The sequence below is a fragment of the Carlito syrichta genome, unplaced genomic scaffold (assembly GCF_000164805.1).
Source record: "Carlito syrichta isolate Samal-C Ts95f unplaced genomic scaffold, Tarsius_syrichta-2.0.1 Scaffold304390, whole genome shotgun sequence".
NCBI classification, from domain to species: Eukaryota; Metazoa; Chordata; class Mammalia; order Primates; family Tarsiidae; genus Carlito; species Carlito syrichta.
Window position 1 is genome coordinate 162,070 of NW_007248486.1, and position 19,586 is coordinate 181,655.

Genomic DNA, 19,586 nt, shown 5'->3' on the forward strand with positions numbered 1-19,586 from the left:
CGACAGAGTGAGACTCCAACTCAAAAAAAAAAAAAAAAACAGTAAAAAAGCTATGAACTTGCGTACCGGCCCAATATATTGTTACACGGTTCATTTCACTAAAGATTAAACAAGCATATATATATCCCAAATGCCAGAGCTCCAAGATATATGATGTAAATACTGATAGAATTAAAGCTTAAATACACAGCTCTGCAATAGACGTCCTACCTCACTGTCCTATAAAAGACTCCTCCATAACAACTAGCATTACAAGTCTCCAACAACCTCTTCCTGTAGTTCCAGCTCATTCCCTCCAGCCTAGCACCAATAATTCTCTGATCTTACCAATATCTACAATCCACTGAAACTATCATCTTTTTATTTTATTTTTTCAAACCCTCCATCCTGTCAAGTGTACTTCTTGTCAGGAGAGGACAGCTGTCTTCCACTTACAACATCTCACTTCCCAGAGCTGTGTCTCATGAAAATATCTAGCTACTCGAAGGCAGAGATAGAGAATATTCGATTTCTTAGGCTTTGTGGGTAACAGGACAATAGCGGTTTGGAATGAAGTCTGCAAGCACCATTTATAAGGCATGTCCTGAATAAGTAGTTGATACAGTGTATTTACTAGGAAGTCATCTCCAACTCCAGGAAAGCATGCTGCAGAGTTAGAATAATGCTGACCTCTCTCTGGTTTTTGAATGACTTTTAGGCTTTGAGATTGAGCACTTAATCATCAAAAATTATTTTTGTAGCCGGGCTCGGTGGCTCAGCCTGTAATCCTGCGCCTTTGGGAGGCTGAGGTGAGTGGATTGCCTGAGCCGGCGGGTTCCAGACCCGCCTGGGCAGCGAGACCTCATCTCTACAATAAATCAAAAAATTAGCTGGGCATGGTAGCACGCACCTGTAATTCCGGCTACTTGGAAGGCTGAGGCGGAAGGATCACCGGAGCCCAGCAGGTCGAGGCTGCGGTGGCCGGGAGCGGCCACTGCACTCCAGTCTGGGCGACGGAGTGAGACTCCAACTCAAAAAAAAAAAAAAATTATTTTTGTGCTTTATCTTACTCTTAGTTTGAAAGCACTGCTTTCAAGGAATGCAGTGCAGTGAATATATTCTGGGCATTGTGATAAGTGCAGTGGTAAGCATGTTTTTAATGTGTTATAATGAGAAGGCAATATACTAACTCATGGTGTATGAGTTGGACAGAGGATCCAAAGTTGTTAGACCAATCAGCCCAAGACTTTTCTCAAATTGAGTTAGGATTCACATATCATAAAATTCACCTTTTAAAATGTATGCTTCAGTGCTTTTTAGTATATCCCCAAAGTTGTGCCATCATCACTACTGTCTAATTCCGGTTCTTTTTCATCAACACAGAAAGAAATCCCCTACCTTTTAGAAGTCACTTCCAATGCCTGTTCTGCCCCCACCAGCTTCTGGCAACCACTAATCTACTTTCCATCTCTATAGATTTGCCTATTCTGGATATTTTCTATAAATGGCATCATACAACACAAGACCTCTTCTGTCTCACCTCTCTCACTTAGCTTTTAATTCTCTTGGGCTAGGAGTGGAAATGGATAAGCCCAGTCAATTTATTGGTCCATTTTGCTGGTATCTATCTCATTAAGATGTCCATGCCCTGAGTTTCTGCAGTATTGATTCTGAAAATGGACTAAGACTGGGGCTCAAAAACAGATGAACAAGAATGTGCACTGCAGTACATATTAACAAGAGAGAAGATGATTAGTGGGTGAGACTGGCAATGGTAGGAGAGGACAGCACTACTTCCCTTAGTTCCAGGCAAGTGGTGTTTATACTCTGGGCTGTGTGTCATGTCCCCACAGATTCCAATGCCTTCTTAAAATTTCCCTCCATTCTCTGGAACTGATTGTGCCTGGCAGGATTGTTCAGATGAGACTCTGAGACCCAATCTGCATCTGTGTGTGCCTTATTTCATTTTTCATCAAAGTAGATGTTTAACTTTTTTAACAATTGAAAAGCAAATTCCAGCTATATTTAGATTGCATTTCTTGCCATCAAATAGGAAAGACTTCCAAAACAATACCATATTCTGTTGGTAAGTTTGACAGCAAAAGGCTACTCTCATACTTTGATGGTAGAAATACAAAAAAAAAGATACGACCAATATGAAGAGAAATCTGGAAATAGGCAACAAAAGTACACACTTATTTACCTTTTGATGTTGCAGTCCTGCTTTTGGTATATTCCTATGTATGCTATTGCAAGTGGAAGAATTTTCTTTTTTCAGTGTGTTAATTTTTCCTATATAGAATACAGGCGTATAGGGAAGATATATCCCTATAATACATCTTCAGTAAGGAGAAAATATAAATGCACAAATGTATGTATTGCAACATTTCTAATGGGAAAATAGCTAATGTCTATGGTCATATCACCCTGAATGTGCCGAATCTCTCCTGGGATTGGGAAAAACTGGAGGCAAAAGGAATACCCAGATAGGTACAATTTTGCATAAAGCATTCAATGGAGTTTATACAGTTGTAAAAAGAATGTACTTACATGAAATAGTTTCAAGGATATGTTGTTAAGTAAACAAAACAGTGTTAGAGGCATGCAATATTTTGTTAAGCACAAATGAACATAATAAAATCTGTACATATTTGATCACTTTCTGAAAAAAAAGAAAATGGTAATGATAGGTCAGAAAATAATAAAACTGGTTAATATAGGTGTTAGGTGGGAAGAGGGTGGAAGTACAAAGTAGTGGAAGGGACAAGACTCAATAGCTATTCTCTGAGTAGAACATTTTGTATAGTATTGACTTATAGAATCAGGTTGATAATTAACATATAGAATCATGTTGATAATTTACATACTTCATATATAAAATCAAGAATGGGGATAAAACAAGAAAATTAAAATAAGACAATAACAAATCAAACTAAATATATATCAAATTAAAAAGATAATCTAAAGGTATGAGCAAGGAGCAAATAAAAAACTTATTAAACAGTGTTTTGGCTATATATCCTCCATCTCTAAACCAAAAAAAATTTTTTTCAGAAAATATTTAACTCTAGTTAGTACCATTTTTAAAAACAATAGTATGAGTTAGTAATTTAGAACTATCGTAAGTTTATTTTATGATTTAATACCATAGGTAAATATATTGTTAATAATAGGAGCCAGCTGAGTAATGGAGTTACAAACATAGAAAGAATACTGGATTGAATTTGGATTTATCATAAGTAGAACTATAGATATTTGTGTAGGTATATATGGTTTGTGTATGTATACAGATAGATATGAATGTATATACATTCAAATATATTTGCTAGCTTTGTCAGCCGAGAGGATCAAGAATCAATGACATTGAGGTAGGACTGATCATAACTAGCACTCAGTTCTTCGTTTTAACTACATGCTCCACAAATAGGAACCAGGGGTCCCAGGAGAAATATCTGATCTCACGGCTAGGGCAAGGAAAATACACAGTGAGCCTGGAACATACAGTATCAGAAAGTAAACAAGTATACAAAGAGCTCAAAGCATGATGAACAGGGACCAGAAGGCAAAAAGAGACTGCTTGAAAGGATTTTACTGGCAAAATCTGAAATAATAAGAGGATTAAAAAAAAAAAAAAACAGTAGTAAATGTGAAACCATTTAATTAAATAAGAATTCCCAAATCCACACCCCTATAAACAAACAAGGCAGATGTGCAAGTTTTTAATTACAGCAGATGCCAAGAAATTAACACAGAAAGAATGGGTTGAAATATCACCAGTTTGTACCAGATGGCAGTAATTTTTTTGGACAAGAAGTCTCCAGAACTGCCAAAATGGGAGCAGAACCATTTTAGAAAGACCTCGCGTCTGGCTCTGCTCCCTGGATTCGAACTCAGACATAAACTTCTTTCTATCAGTTAAAAAAAAAAAAAAGCTAAAATGAGTAGGTAAAAAGCTGAGAATAGGATATTAACATATCCTCAAACAAAATGATTACTCATTAAAATGGAAAAGGCACTTTTAGAGTACAGAGTCCTGTGGGGGGGCAATACCTTAACCAACTGTCCAAATTTAACAATTCCAATAACAGAAAAAACAAAACAGCATCTGGACATCCTGAGATGATGCATCAGTCATAATCCCGAAAGACACAATCCCAAACCCCATAATCCTGAATGTTGAAATCCCTAAAGATCAAAATCCATAGAATGGGAATTCTGGGGAAAATTAATTAAAATTATTTGAAAGACATTTATTTATTTATTTTTTTGAGTTGAAGTCTCACTCCATCACCTAGGCTGGAGTGCAGTGGCACACTCATGGCCACCCCAACATGAACTGCTGGGCTCAGGTGATCCTTCCTCCTCAGCCTTCCAAGTAGCCAGAACTGCAGGGGCACACTACCATGCCCAGCTAATTGTTTTTTCTTTATTGTAGCGACAAGGTCTCCCAAATTGCTCAGGCTGGTCGCGAACCCGCCAGCTCAAGCAATCTTCTCACCTCGGCCTCCTAAAGTGCTGGGATTACAGGCTTAAGCCATCATGCCCAGTCAATTATTTACATTTTTAAAAAGGGATACATTTGAGAAAACATATAAAAACATGACAGAACACTTTATCAGCCACTGTACACTATAAAATGGGCAATAATAACATTTTTTTGGAAACATAAATACTGTGGTATATAACCACAGTTGCACAAATATAACAGTTATTAGCAGATGGACTGTATTCATAAAGAAATATGTCACAAGGGAAATGTATAAACACATATCACTATGGTTGGCAATTGTGTGCTCCTTGCTTTATAACTGTAGTCAAGTAAAATACTGTGACAATCTAAATTTTTTGAAAAGATAGATTAAAAAGTTGCCGTGGGTCACCATTGCATATGCAGTCACCCAAAGAGCAGAGCGCAATAAATTTTATTTTTCACAAGTGCAGATATACAAAAAGAACTCCTCTTTCATTTACTGAGAAAGTCTGAATGTTTTAACCTGCAGTCACAATGATTATGCACAGAGTCCACGTTGTGATAATGAATTTTAGTGGAGTCATATTTACAAAATATGCATAAAACAAATTAGAACTTCCAAAAGTCTCTACACAATTTTTACTAGTAGTTTTGAAAATGATGCATACGTGCATGGTAGCATGCGCCTGTAGTTCCAGCTACTTGGAAGACCGAGGCAGAAGGATCACCGGAGCCCAGCAGGTCAATGCTGGGGTGGCCGTGAGTATGCCACTGCCCTCCAGCCTGGGCGATGGAGTGGGACTCCAACTCAAAAATAAAAAATAAAAAAATGATGCATAGATGATATATATAGCATAGTGAATTTTAAAAATTATGCTGACAATTTAATGAAAATAAAACAAAAAGGAAAAGAAAAGAAAGAAAAACCAAAAAAGCTAAAAAGAAAATTGGACATATGAAAAAGCATATTATGGGGATAGATAATGGGCAGCTGTACACAGTCCATAAGAGCAAGCCTAGCCGGGCTTGGTGGCTCAGCCTGTAATCCCGCGCCTTTGGGAGGCTGAGGTGAGTGGATTGCCCGAGCCCACGGGTTCGAGACTCGCCTGGGCAACTTGGCAAGACCTCATCTCTACAACAAATCAAAAATTAGCCAGGCGTGGTAGCGCACGCCTGTAGTTCCAGCTACTTGGAAGGCTGAGGCGGAAGGATCGCCGGAGCCCAGCAGGTCGAGGCTGCGGTGACCGGGAGCGGCCACTGCACTCCAGTCTGGGTGACAGAGTGAGACTCCAACTCAAAAAAAAAACCAACAAAAACAAAGAGCAAGCCTAACATGATGTAACTACCCGTGGCTGTGATTTTCCAGGTTTTAGATGTTAGCGATTTTAGACTTTAGAAATTTGGATCTTTTGGGGTTTCAATATTTGGGATTATGGCATTCAAGATTGTGTTTTTCAAAATTATGATCTGTGGCTGGATGCAGTGGGGGCCAATGTGGGAGGATCACTTGAGGACAAGAATTCAAGACCAGCCAAGGCAACAAAATGAGACCCCCATCTCTACAAAACAATTTTAAAAACGAGTCAGATGTGGTGGCACATGCCTGTAGTCCCAGCTACTTGGGAGGCTGAGACAGGAGGACTGTTTGAATCCAGGAGTTTGAGGTTGCGGTGAACTGTGATTGTGCCACTGCATTCCAGCCTGAGCAACAGAACTCTGACTCTCTCTCTCTCTCTCCATATATATATCATACATATACATATATATAAATCATATATATATATATGATTCAAACCCTTAAGGATACATATCACTTGTGAAAAATTTTTGCCAAAAATACATTGTCTGAATCTAAGCATCAAAAAAAAAAAAGCTGACAAAGTCAAATGGAACGATATTGAAAAAATGAGTAATATTCTTTATTTTTATTTATTTTTATTTTTTTTTGAGTTGGAGTCACAATCTGCCCCCCAGACTGTAGTGCCGTGGCCGCTCCCAGCCACCACAGCCTCGACCTGCCGGGCTCCGGCGATCCTTCCGCCTCAGCCTTCCAAGTAGCCGGAATTACAGGCATGTGCTACCACACCCGGCTGATTTTTTGATTTATTGTAGAGATGAGGTCTCGCTGCCCAGGCGGGTCTCGAACCCGCGGGCTCAGGCAATCCACTCATCTCAGCCTCCGAGTAATATTCTTTAAATGAGGTATTTAAATGGCTGGTTGTTTTTGTTGCCAAACAAGTGGCAAAAACAGGGCCTGGAATAGTAGTTGGCACTTTTCTCCTTCCTCATCGCCCTTCCTAAACAATTCTACCTCACCCATTCTTTAAAGTCTCAGTTTTGCCACATACATTGTTTATACTAAACCATTATCTTACTTTTCATCTACTGACCCCTAAACAGTCATTTTGCATTTACTCGTTGAATACTGTATTTCTTCATTTGATCTCTTTCCAACAATCTCCTATCCTAAGTAGAGGCATTAGACTTCAGGAAGTCGTGTCTATGGAATCACTTCTCACTTGAGGACTCAGGGAAAGGTAAGGTCAACCCTCAGTGTAGGAATTCATGATACACTCTAGGAGGTAAGTACTGTGAGGTTGGCTCTTCTTCAACTTAAGCAAATGTAGTTAAGGGGCTCCATATAGTTGCAGCACTTTCCCATGAAGGATGAGAGCATGGATGTTGTTTGCTTTGAATTCTGAAAAGTGTAGTCCCGATGCTCTGTGAAGTCTGGGGCACTTCTGCTCAGACAGGCAGATCTGGATAATTCTGGGAAATTCAATCCAGTAGTTCGGCGAAACTGCGGGCAGTTTGGAGTGTAAGGTTGCTACCATATTTTCCGTGTTGGTGGTGAATCAGTACCAAACCTTGCCATCCATCAAACTTTTGGACCTACAGTTGAGGAAATGGTTTGCACTCCACTCAGGGGAACTTCTTTGTATTTGGGGCTCTTCTTGTATCCCTAGGTTTGGGAGGGGCTGGCTGTGGTCGTGTATAGCATTGAGGATTTCTAGGGCTTTTGGCTTACCAAGTGCCCCTTCCTCCATCCTATCTGTGCAGAAACTTTTTCATAGAAGTATAACAATAAGAAGTTACTTAATCTTCTTGTTCTTCCCACTGAAATTCCTTAAAATGAGGATATTATAATCATTTTGAAGACAACTGTTTTGGGAATTGAAATGGTTATGTTAAAAGATAAACTTATGCATGTTAAAATCTTGAAGAATTAATTTGATCAGACAGTAGTCATGACTGGGCAACAACAGATGGCAGGCAGTTCAGGCCTCCACTGTGGGGGAAGTCTGAGAAAAAAACTTTTTTAAAGTTTCATGGAAGTAAGACATCTCTCTCTCTCTCTCTCTGTCTCTCTCTCTCTCTCTCTCTATATATATATATATATATATTTTTTTTTAAATTAATAGATCATTTGAGCAAAGAATAGTTCATGAATCCGGCAGCATTCAGAACCAGAAGTTTAGAGAGCTCTACCCAGAAGGTTGTGAAGCAAACTTTTATAGACCAAACACAGAAGCAAAGTAGAGAAACCATCTGATTGGATACCACTAGGTATTTGCTTTATCTGGATATGCTGTGGTGAGTTGGCAACATGTGAATAACTATAGCTTGGCTGTTAATGATCGAAACACAGATATTTGTTACAAAACTATCCTCCTAAGTTAGATTTTGGCTTGTTTACTTACTAAATTAGGTTGTGATTTGTTATGTAAGAACTTAAAATATGGAGACAGTTTCAGGCCAGTGTCCTCTTACCTACTTAACCTAACAATTAGTCTGAAGTGGAAAGCTGTCTTTGGAGGTTAGTTTGTTGTTTCATATCTATAAATTCTCTATTTAGAGATTATTTAGAAGCTTCTGATTAAATACGCTTGTGTTTAATTTTCTGTTTATGTTGTGCTTTCATTTGCTTATGTAGAAACTCAAAGTGCTAGAACCTTCTCAGTCAAATGACTTCTTTTTTTTTTTGAGTTGGAGTCCTACTCTGTCACCCAGGCTGGAGTCATAGCCACCCCAGCGTCGACCTGCTAGGTTCTGGCGATCCTTCCACTTCAGCCTTCCAAGTAGCCAGAACTACAGGCGGGAACCACCACATCTGGTTAATTTTTTCTTTATTGTAGCGACGAGGTCTTGCCGAGTTGCCCGGGCTGGTCTCAAACCCACGGGCTCAGGCAATCCGCTTACCTTGGCCTCCCAAATGCTGGTATTACAGGCTGAGCCACCGAGCTCGGCCTCAAATGACTTCATAATTAAATTATTATTATTATTATTATTTTCTTAAAGGGTATTTTGTCTGATATTAAGATCACAACTCTATTAAATTATTTTTAAACAATTCTACCCTTTTGGTGAGCTTCTCATTTATGATAGATTGCTCAAAACTTGGGCATAAATACCACTTTCTATCACCATCCTGGATAGTTTGCCTTTGTCTCAGCATAGAACTCATAAGTCATGATATGAAGCTCATTGAAGAAATATTCATTTTCTTGTTCATCTCATTTTTATCACCCTAATTACAGTGAGATCATCTGGCATACCACTGATGGCTGCAAACACACATCATCGAGACTTGAGAAAACATAGTGCACCAGGGTGATTAAATCATGACTAATAGGAAGATAATACCAGGAGACTGGAGTATATTCCTTAGCCAAGGTCTTCATGAACAAAACCATCTAAAATCATATAAACCAATGAATATACCAGAGAGGGATTCAACCTGTTTAAACATGTGGCCTGTTTGTTATTTCTTGTAACTGAATTTCTGCAACACCAGATATGTTTATCCAGGTACAACAGGAAGTGCTAAGTTATTGCACTGACGCCTCCTTGCACAGCCAATAGTCTAAAGCATTCCTATTATATAAAACTACTTGAGACTGGGCACAGTGGCTCAAGCCTGTAATCCCAGCACTTTGGGAAGCCGAGGTGAGGGGATTGCCTGAGCCCGTGGGTTAAAGAACAGCCTGGGCAACTTGACAAGACCTCATCTCTACAATTAAGAAAAAAAATTAGCTGGGCATGGTAGCGTGTGCCTGTAGCTCCAGCTACTTGGAAGGCTGAGGTGGAAGGATCACCGGAGCCCAGCAGGTCGACATTGGGGTAGCCATGAGTGTGTCACTGCACTCCAGCCTGGGCCATGGAGTGAGACTCCAGCTCAAAAAACAAAACAAAACAAAAAACTACTTGACTACTTGAGCAAGAGAATATATAGGTTTCTGCTAGGCAGTTATAGCCTAAGCGGTAGAACCAGCTATACTACCTAATGTTAAAGACAAACTTCCCTTCCGATCATCTTTTATTTGTATTCACCTCAAATCATGAGCATACAGACCTAAGAAATTATTCCCACCTGGGAAGGTTGACATCTGCAAGTAAGTTTCTTTTTTGTCTATGGTGTAGGTTAAGAAGAGCTGAACAATGTTGAGCTTCTGATTGCTTATGGAGTGACAAATGGCATCTTTAAAATCCTTTTTGGCATTGGCTTTTCAGTCCCCATGTGTCAAGCCATGGGTGGTCCATGCATGTAGTTGATAGTTTAATCCTCCACAAATAAAGGTGTACCCTGGGGCACACATAAGGTTCCTTCTTGAGTGATTTCATTAATGGAGACAATAGGAAGAGAGACATTGACAATTTCAGGCTAAAAGACTGATGCTGAATGACTACATATTGGAAGGTTGCCAAATACGTAGGTAGTTAGGTATTGTGATGATTAATATTAGGTGTCAACTTGACTGGATTGAGAGATGCCTAAATAGCTGGTGAAGCACTGTTTCTGGGTGTGTCTCTGAGGGTGTTTCCAGAAAAAATATGAGTCAGTGGACATAGAGAGAAAGAACTGCTCTCAATGTAAGCAGATACCATCCAATCTGATGCAGGTGTGGCTAGAACAAAGCAGATGGAAGAAAGTGGACATTTCACCTTGCTTGCTTTTCTTTTTTTGCTTTTTCTCAATGAGTTCCAGTTTGCTTAAATAGGAATCCAAAATGCCAGAGCCGTCTCAGCCTAGTAGCCTCACTATTAAAATTTTCATAACAGGTAGTAAAAATGAAAGTCTTAAAAGAATTCCTGAAGGCTGGGCTGGTGGCTCATGCTTCTAATCCCAGCACTTTGGGAGGCCAAAGCATGAGGATTGCTTGAGCACAGGAGTTCCAGATCAGTCTGGGGCAACATAGCGAGACCTCATCCTCGCCACTATTAAAATAAAAATGATAATAATTGCTGTGTATGGTGGTGTACACCTGTAGTCTTGGCAACTTGGGAAGCTGAGTCAGAAGGATCGCCTGAACCTAGGATGTCGAGCCTTCGGTGAGCCAAGATTTTGCCACTGAACTCCAGCCTGGGCAACAGAATAAGAATCTGACATTTAAAAAAAAAAAGATTCCTGGCACATGGTGAACAGTGATTTGTTGCTGTTAATATTCATTTCCTACAAAGCAGGGGGGTCCTTGCCCTTCTGTGTGATCCTTTCTGGATGCTGGATAATCCCAGACATCTCCTGACCTCTTTTGCAAGGAGAGAGTTGATTCCAGAGAGATACCATAGAAATGAGAGGTGTTTCAAAAAGGCTTTAGTTAGGCCTCACAAATTCTAAGGCATGAGAAATCCTTGGCAGAAAAACCATTCAAATATGAGAGGTGAGGGCAGCTCTTCACCTAGAGTTGATATCTTCAAGGCCATTCAAGAGTCCACACTGGAGAAAAACCATAGGAATTTGGAAAGTGTGGGAAGGGCTTTAAATGGAATCACACTCTATCGGAAACAAATCACACAGAAGAGAAATCTAAATATAAGGAGTTTGGTACATGCTTCAGGCAGAGCTCAAATCTTTCACTTCAACAGAATGTCCACACTGGAGAGGATCAATACACATGTGATGTGTGTTTCACTTAGTCTATACAACTCTCTCATCAGAGCATTCACTAGGCAGAGAAACCTGGCAAATATGAGACATTTGGTAAGAGCTTTACATTGATAAAATGTAAGTCATCACAGAACCTATGCCAGTGATACATTTTTTAAAGTGATGAGATGGATAAGAGCAGAGAATCCTTCCAGGGAAGAAAGAAATTATACAACATGATATTTCTACAGATCACATATGCAACCTGAATGCCTGGTTGTGGCTAGAACAGGTGTTGCATAAAAGCAATGTTTAAGGTATGAATCAATGTTCCCAGTGGCCAACAGAACACACATTAGAGAACCCTTGTAAATTGTGCAGTAAGAGCTTCCGTGAGAATTTTGACATTTATCATATATGCTGAAGTCAAAATTCAAGAAGAGTAAGAGTTGGACTAGGATGTTATAAAACTTTAATGATAGTCATCTCAAAACTGAAGTTGACTACATCAGCCTCACGAAGGTAGAAAATGTGCTGTTGATAAACACAGTCTTAACACTGACTATCACTTTGCAGGTGTATCCCATACTTATTGAAGTGAATGAAAAAATTACCATATTTGAACATCGTGTCCAGAACAATTCAAAAATAAAATTAATTTAAGTAAGCAAACATTAATTGGAAAATAACATTTGATCCTGCACATTGTTCTCATTCTATAGCAGTTGACTCCTGTATTCTTCCCCCCACTCCCTCTGTCCTCAAGCTGGGTTCTTACCATTTCAGACTCTGCCTCATGTTCCATTGGTTGTGTGGGTATAAGCTCTAACTTTAATGATGTCTATGAAAATAACTTTGCAGTAGCAAGACTGTTCATATTATACAATTGCACTTTGTGTAAAAACTTATTGAATATTTTCAAACTATGTGAAGGTTGGGGTTTTCCATAATAGTTTGAAAGTATCAGATGTAGTTTTCAGTGACAGCATTTTTCTTAGTCACCTTTAATTGATCACTGATTTGTGATTCTCTGAAATTTCCATGTAGGCTCGATACGTTTGCCTCCTAATTGCTGTAATATTTATTTTAACAAACTTCTTGGGTGGAAATATGATAAATATAAAGGATATTTATTTTATAAAGTTTCCTATGGTGTATTATTTCCCTATCCCCATGAAACAAATAAAAGATCTTATTGGAATTTGATCATTTCATTAAGTGCATCCATTACTAGTACAGAACTGACTTTTACACACTTTTCTTTGCTGGTATAGTGCAAGCATAGCAAGGAGTATATGTCAGAATGTACAATGTGCCTATCTTTGATCTGTAAATCATGGGGTAGGAATTTATGATTATAAGAGAGAAGTGGTACAACAAATATGTTACTGAATTTTTTTTTTTTTGAGTCATAATCTCACTCTGTCACCCATGCTGGACTGCAGTGGCATCCTCACAGCCACCTCAGCCTCGACCTGGTGGGCTCAGGCGATCCTTCCGCCTCAGCCTTCCAGAGAGCGGGAACCACAGGTGCAAAATACCATGCCCAGCTAGGTTTTTGATTTATTGTAGAGACAAGGTCTCGCCAAGTTGCCCAGGCTGGCTGAATTTTTTAATTGAAAAAAGTTTTCTTCAAAGACATTTGAGTTTTGATATGTTATTGTAATAACTAGAGACCATTAAAAGGATGGCACAGGCCAGCTGGGTGGCTCAGCCTGTAATCCCAGCAACTTGGGAGGCCGAGGTGAATGGACTGCCTGAGCCCGCAGGTTTGAAACATGTCCGGGCAACTTGACGAGACTTCGTCTCTACAATAAATAAAAAATTAGCTGGGTGTGGTAGCACATACCTGTAGTTCCAGTTACTTGAAAGGCTGAGGCAGAAGGATTGCCGGAGCCCAGCAGGTCAACACTGGAGTGGCCGTGAGCGTGCCACTGCACTCCAGCCTGGGTGACGGAGTGAGACTCCAACTCAAAAAACAAACAAACAAAAAAATGGCATAAGCAAGTAATAATAGAAGAACATAATACAGGCTTTGTGAAATCATGGGATTTTATCCTTCATAGCATAATCGAACTCAAGAAACGTGTGTGTGTGTGTGTGTGTGTGTGTGTGTGTGTGTGTGTGTTTGCCTATGTGTATAAACATGCATAACCTAATGTGGAAAAAGATACTCACTTTTGGTAATTTTCTTTCCAGGATAATTTTTTTTTTAGAGTAAGTTTATGTTTTAATTTTTCAATAAATTTTAATTTTACCAAAAATATTGTGTAAAATAAAATTTAAGAAATTGTCAATTAAGTGCTTTCAGTTAAGGACTGAAGTGAGGTCTTTGGGAAGCATTTTCCAATAAAAGTATCATGGTTACTGGAATAAATAGCTGATTTCAAGGCTGGGGCCTGGAAAGTGCATGATATTTCTGGAACATAGTGTGCTGCCAGATAATTGAATGTAATTATTAAATATGTCAAAGGGACAGAAGAGTTGGCTTGAAGGGCCTCACATTGGCCTGATCTCGGAAATTTAAGTACCAAAGTAAATAATGGCAGCTGTAAAGTATGAAGGAAGGAAGGAAGGGAGAGAGGGAGGGAGGAACAGAGGGGGAAAGGAAAGGAAGGAGGAAGAGAGGTAGGTAGTGAGGGAGGAATGTAAGAGAGAAGAAACATTAAAAATTATCTTAGAATGATAAGTTATACATGTAAAAGGAATGATGGAATTTGAAAATCCTCATTTGACTATTAACATGATAATAAATGGTTTAAATAAGAATCATTCCAAAGGGGTAGGTAAGCCCAATGAGAGTAACTGCTTAGTAGGCATGAGGTTTTCTTTGGGGTGATGAAAATGTCTTGGAAGTCAAGATGTGGTGGCTTCTCAACATTTGACATCTAGTACAAATACTAGATGTCATTGCCATTGAACTATATGCCTTAAGATGTTTAATTTTATGTTTTGTGAATTACATCTCAATAAAAATAGTTTTAAAATAAAAAGAATACATTCAAACGTTTTTGCATAGCCAAAACCAATAGAAATAAAGTCAAGGTGGGGGGGGAGCTTTTTTGTTGAGAAACAGTTGCAGGATAAAATGTTCATATTATGAATATATAAATAATACATAAAATCGAGGGGAAAAGAGCAACTCAATAGAAATGCGGGCAAAGATCTAAACAATTCACAAAGAATATAATAATGGCACCTGAAACCATGCAAAGATGTCTCATTTAATTTACAAAAGATACAAAGTAAAACTACATTTAAATACTATTTCTTACTATTAGATTGGCAAAACTTAATTCCTCGAAAATTAGGCCTTCGCGCTCGTTCCCTTTCCAATACTTTTGTGATAACTGGAGACATACAGACTTCAGGAAGTCGCGTCTATCAGTGTAACGGTCCATCTCACCGACCAGGCGCTCTGAGCTGTGGGATTAGTTCCCCTTGGGCACTGCGGGAACTGTAGCCTGGGAGCTCCGTGAGATCGCAACATTTCCCCTGGAGGCCGAGATGAGGTACATTTCTTTGTTCCACTCAGACACCCGCCGCGTGGTTTGGCAGTCACTTCGGTTTGGGGGGGGGGGGCGGAACCAGGGGATTCTGGGAAGTGTAGTCCAGCTGCTCTGCGGCGCAACCGGCACTTCCGCTCCGGGACGGTGAGGTTGCTGCAGTTTTGTTTGTGGTGTTTGGCACCCTTCCCCGTCTCGCGCGCCCCTCTCAATTTCCTGGGCTTAGGCATTGGATCCGCAACGAACTGGCGGACGATTTAGGAGAAAAGCAGCCTCGAATGAGAGTGGAAGTTCGGAGGCGCGAGGGCGGCGGTTTGCGACGTTGTTGGGGGGGGCCTTCTGGCGCTGGGGGCTGTCCTCGCGTCCCCAGGCGGTTTGGACTTGGTCGCGTCGCCTGGTTTGAAGGTGTGGGGCTCTCGGCTCGCTCGATCCGCCTCTCCCCACCCCACGCGCGTGGCCACTGTCTCGCGACATAACGTTGGGGTGTGACTTAGTCTCCCCGGGCCTCTCCGTGCCGTGCTTTGAAACGGGGGCTTCAGACCCATCCTAATACTGTAGATTGCTTTGGAGAGGTAATGTCACGTGCTGGATGGGAGGGGTCTCTCCTCATTAGTATTAATTTCCCGCGAAGCCGGCAGGTCCCCGGTGGGGGCGGAGCTCCAGCCAAGTGGGCCCTTCTCTGATCCCTCAGGACGCTGGATAATCCCAGACGCCTCCCAACTCTTCTTAGGAAGGAGAGGGTTGTTTGCATTTTTTACGAAGGGAGGGGAACATTTAACTTTTCTCGAGGACGGCGACAGGGTCAAGGTACTATTTCACAGAATTCTTCTCCCCTAGCCTGACTTCTCAAAAGGACCGCACGGAGCGACTTCGTGGTGCTGAAAGCAAAGCTCCGCGTGAGTGTGACTGGCTTTGTTCTTTCACAGAGATGCTCACCTCAACTGATGTGTAGGACGTGTCCTTGGGCATGAGTATTGAAAATTAATAAGCCTCCGTTGATAACTTTACAGGCTTTATGCAAATTGAAAGGGTAAACTGAGGCAAGGTGGGCTGGTGCCACGAGAATAATGCAAGATTGCAACAAGGAAGAAAGTAGAAAGTCTATTATTTACCTTTCACAGATGGGAAGGGGGCTGACACTCCAAGGCAGGCTAAAGACTAAGAGTAAGGGCTCTAAAGCAAGTCCCTAAAGCCAAGGGGCTTAGACCTGGAGGACTGGGCCAAAAGTAATGTCCAGAGTTGCATCCTTCAGTTTCTCTACCAGTCGTATGAATCTTGTATCTCGACATCGCCAGGCATCAGCTTCCATGTCCTCAGGTGGTGGGCTGGGGTAGTCCCGGTTGGTTAATAACAATATACTAGGGTACTAGGATAACCCCCTCGGGTCCCCTCCCACTGTGGGAACTTTTCTGTCCTCTCAATAAATCCTGCAAAAACAAAAAACAGGCCGGGCTCAGTGGCTCAGCCTGTAATCCCAGCACTTTGGGAGGCCCAGGCGAGTGGATTGCCCTAGCCCATGGGTTGGAGACCAGCCCTGGCAACTTGGCGAGACCTTGTCTCTACAATACATCAAAAATTAGCCGGGCGTGGTAGCGCACGTCTGTAGTTCCAGCTACTTGGAAGGCTGAGGTGGAAGGATCGCTGGAGCCCAGCAGGTCGACACTGGGGTGGCCGTGAGCGGGCGTGCCACAGCATTCCAGCCTGGGTGACAGAATGAGACTTCAACTCAAAAACAAAACAAAATATACCAGTAAACATGCCTCCTGGTGGTATGCTGCTGGAGGTCGTCGTGGGCAGCTGTTAGCAAAATATCAGTATGAATGCCTAAAAGATAGATTGTTAGCAAGCTGGACATGCTCAAGGTGTTCTGTATAACCACTAGTTTCTAAAAACCAAAGCATTTTTCTTATTAATGGTTATAGGGTAAAAGGACATATAGGCCTTGCAAGCTATGCAGCAGGGAATTTCAAAGGGCGAGGCCTAAGCAAAATGGCTGTGCTACTTTAAAATGGCTAGTTAAACTAAATATTTCTCTACACTTCAAGGGTTCCTTCTTTCACAAATAAATACATGTACACCACATTGTCGTTGTGTGGAGAGGTGCTGCTTTTTTCTGTTTTACAGAGGAGAGTGAGACATATGCACATGGTCACCCAGTTAGTGACAGGTGGAGCTGGGGTTGGAACCTGGGCTGTCTGGATCTGTACCTCAGTTGATAATCTCTTGAGTACGCTGTCGTTGAGGTAGAGGAACTAGCTGGAATCAGGTGAGAAAGTAAGTTAGGATTTGACTGAAGGGACCTTGAGAACAAGGCTCACAGGATTGGATTTTTCTTTGAGTTTTTTAAAGTTTTGTCAACAATTTTGTTTTACTTGTTACAAATATTTTTCTGTGTGGCCAGGCATGGTGGCTTTTGCCTGTAATCCCTGCACTTTTGGAGACTGAGGCAGGAGGATTGCTTGAGGCTAGGAGTTCAAAATAAATAGTATTTCCCATTGTTATAGAAAAAATTAGAGCGGTCAGAAATTAGAGAACTATGATTAGATAAATTCTGTAAATTGCCTATAAATCTGGGATGTAAAGATAGTAGCTGTTATACTTCTAATACATTTATTTTTAATATTTTGTTTACTTGTACATTTATAAACATTTAAACAAAATTTTTATATATTTATTAATTTTTTTAAAGCAGGATTTTTTGAAAGGACAGAAAAGCTCCCACAATGGGAGGGGACCTGAGGGGGTTGCCCTATATATTTCTTAATATATCTCCCCTTATTTGTTGAACTGTGGAAACTTCCCAACACCACCAAGAGAGAATAAATTAGTGAATTATGCCCATCCTTATTATTCTCATTGCCATTATGATTATTCCTAAGACTGTTTCCTGAAATTTTAAAACTTTTTATACAATTTGAAACCTATAGAAAGGTTGCAAAAATAGTATAAAGAATTCTCATTTACTCTTTACCGCAATTTACTAATTGTTAACATTTTGCCTGTCTGCTGTGTCAGCCAAATACCGCTAAGAACATACCTGTAACCACAGACAGCTTATTGTAGCTTTCTGCTTCGAGGAAGCCCACCATGCTAGGGTAATCATGGGGTATCTGGGTAGGAAACATTTCAGAAGGGCTGGTAGTAGGGTTTCACATAATGTACTATTTAATATTAGATATTATGCTATATAATGTTGTCTGTTACATATTATATATCTATTAAAAGACTGCTAGTAGTAGTTAATTGTTATCTATTAGATGGCGCTAAATAACATTATCTAATGAGCAGTTTCATATTTAATTTTGTTCTGTTTTTTACTTAAACTCCTTAAATCTGTACCCATCCCCCATCCCTAAAGTCTAATCTCATGCATTGCTTTTAGTTATGATTTTCTAGTCTTCTTTAATCTTGAAGGACATAATAGCCTTTGTCGTTTTTATTTTTGATATCTTATCCTTGGTATAAATTTTTGATGGATTGAGTCAGAGTCTCACTCTGTCACCCAGACTGTAGTGCAATGGCATGGTCACAGCTACTGCAGTCTCGACCTCCTGGGCTCAGGCGATTCCTCCACTTCAGTCTCTGGAGCAGCTGAGACTACAGGCCTGGGTGACCATGCCTGGCTAATTTATTTTATTTTATTTTATTGTAGAGAAGAGGTCTTGCCATGTTGCCAAAGCTGGTCTTGAACTCCTGGGTTTAGCTTCCCAAAGTGCTGAGTTTATAGACGTGAGCCACCGCACCTGACTATCCATGGTATTTTTGAAGAGTATAGGTAAGTTATTTTGGAGGTGTTCTTTTGGAGTTTGTCTGGTATACTTTATGTTTATCTTCAGATTATACATTTTTTATGTGTGGGGACACCAAAGACGTGATGAGCTTTTCATTGCAACATAACAGGGGCCAAATAATGTCAGATTGTCCCTTCATTGATAATCTTAACTTAGTTCATTTGGCCAGAGTGATGTTTGTCATATTTTTCCATTGAAAATTACTATTTAGGCCGGGCTCGGTGGCTCAGCCTGTAATCCCGCGCTTTGGGAGGCTGAGGTGAGTGGATTGCCTGAGCCAGCGGGCTCAAGACCTGCCTGGGCAACTTGGCGAGCCCTCATCTCTACAATAAATCAAAATCTAGACAGGTGTGGTAGCGCGCGCCTGTAGTTCCAGCTGCTTGGAAGGCTGAGGCAGAAGGATCGCCGGAGCCCAGCAGGTTGAGGTCGCGGTGGCTGGGAGCGTGCCACTGCACTCCAGTCTGGGCGACAGAGTGAGACTCCAACTCAAAAAAAGAAAAAAGAAAATTACTATTTACAATAATTTATTTTTCTTTCCAGGAACATAGATTCATGTTGTCCTTAATATACTCTTCCTAGTTTTTTTTTTTTGCTTAATAAAATTTTTGTTATGGGGAGAGACACTTACTAATGGGCATTCAACTGAAAAAGTGAACTTCCTTCCTCCCCCATTTGCTTATTCATTCATTCAAATATAAATATTTCTCTCTCGCCCTCTCCCCCCCCACTCTCTTGCTCTCTCTCTTGCTTTTTCTCGGTTACAGACCCTCTCTGTAACAGCCCCTTTAATAAATCTCTAAAAAAAAAAAAAGACAAATATAAATATTCTGTCAACATGGACTGAGAATCCAGTCTTAAGTTAAATGACATGTAGATCAGCAATTACTTTGTCCAACTTTATTGAGGTGTATTTTACACATCATAGAATCCAACCATTTTATGTGTCCAATCATTGATCTTTAAGAACTTTATAA

General features: G+C 40.4%; 1 protein-coding gene across 2 annotated transcripts in view; it reads left to right on the forward strand.

Annotated features, from left to right (window-relative positions):
• Positions 1-19,586, forward strand: part of LOC103262213 (zinc finger protein 225-like) — a 52,064-nt gene that overhangs the window by 24,984 nt on the left and 7,494 nt on the right. Inside the window, exon 1 of one of the 2 annotated variants that reach the window (XM_008059841.2) lies at positions 18,508-18,596. The exons of the other annotated variant lie outside the window; for it this stretch is intronic. The gene's annotated coding sequence lies outside the window, so the exon portion shown is untranslated. Of the gene's footprint in view, positions 1-18,507; positions 18,597-19,586 lie in introns of those variants that run through there. 2 annotated transcript variants of the gene reach the window in all.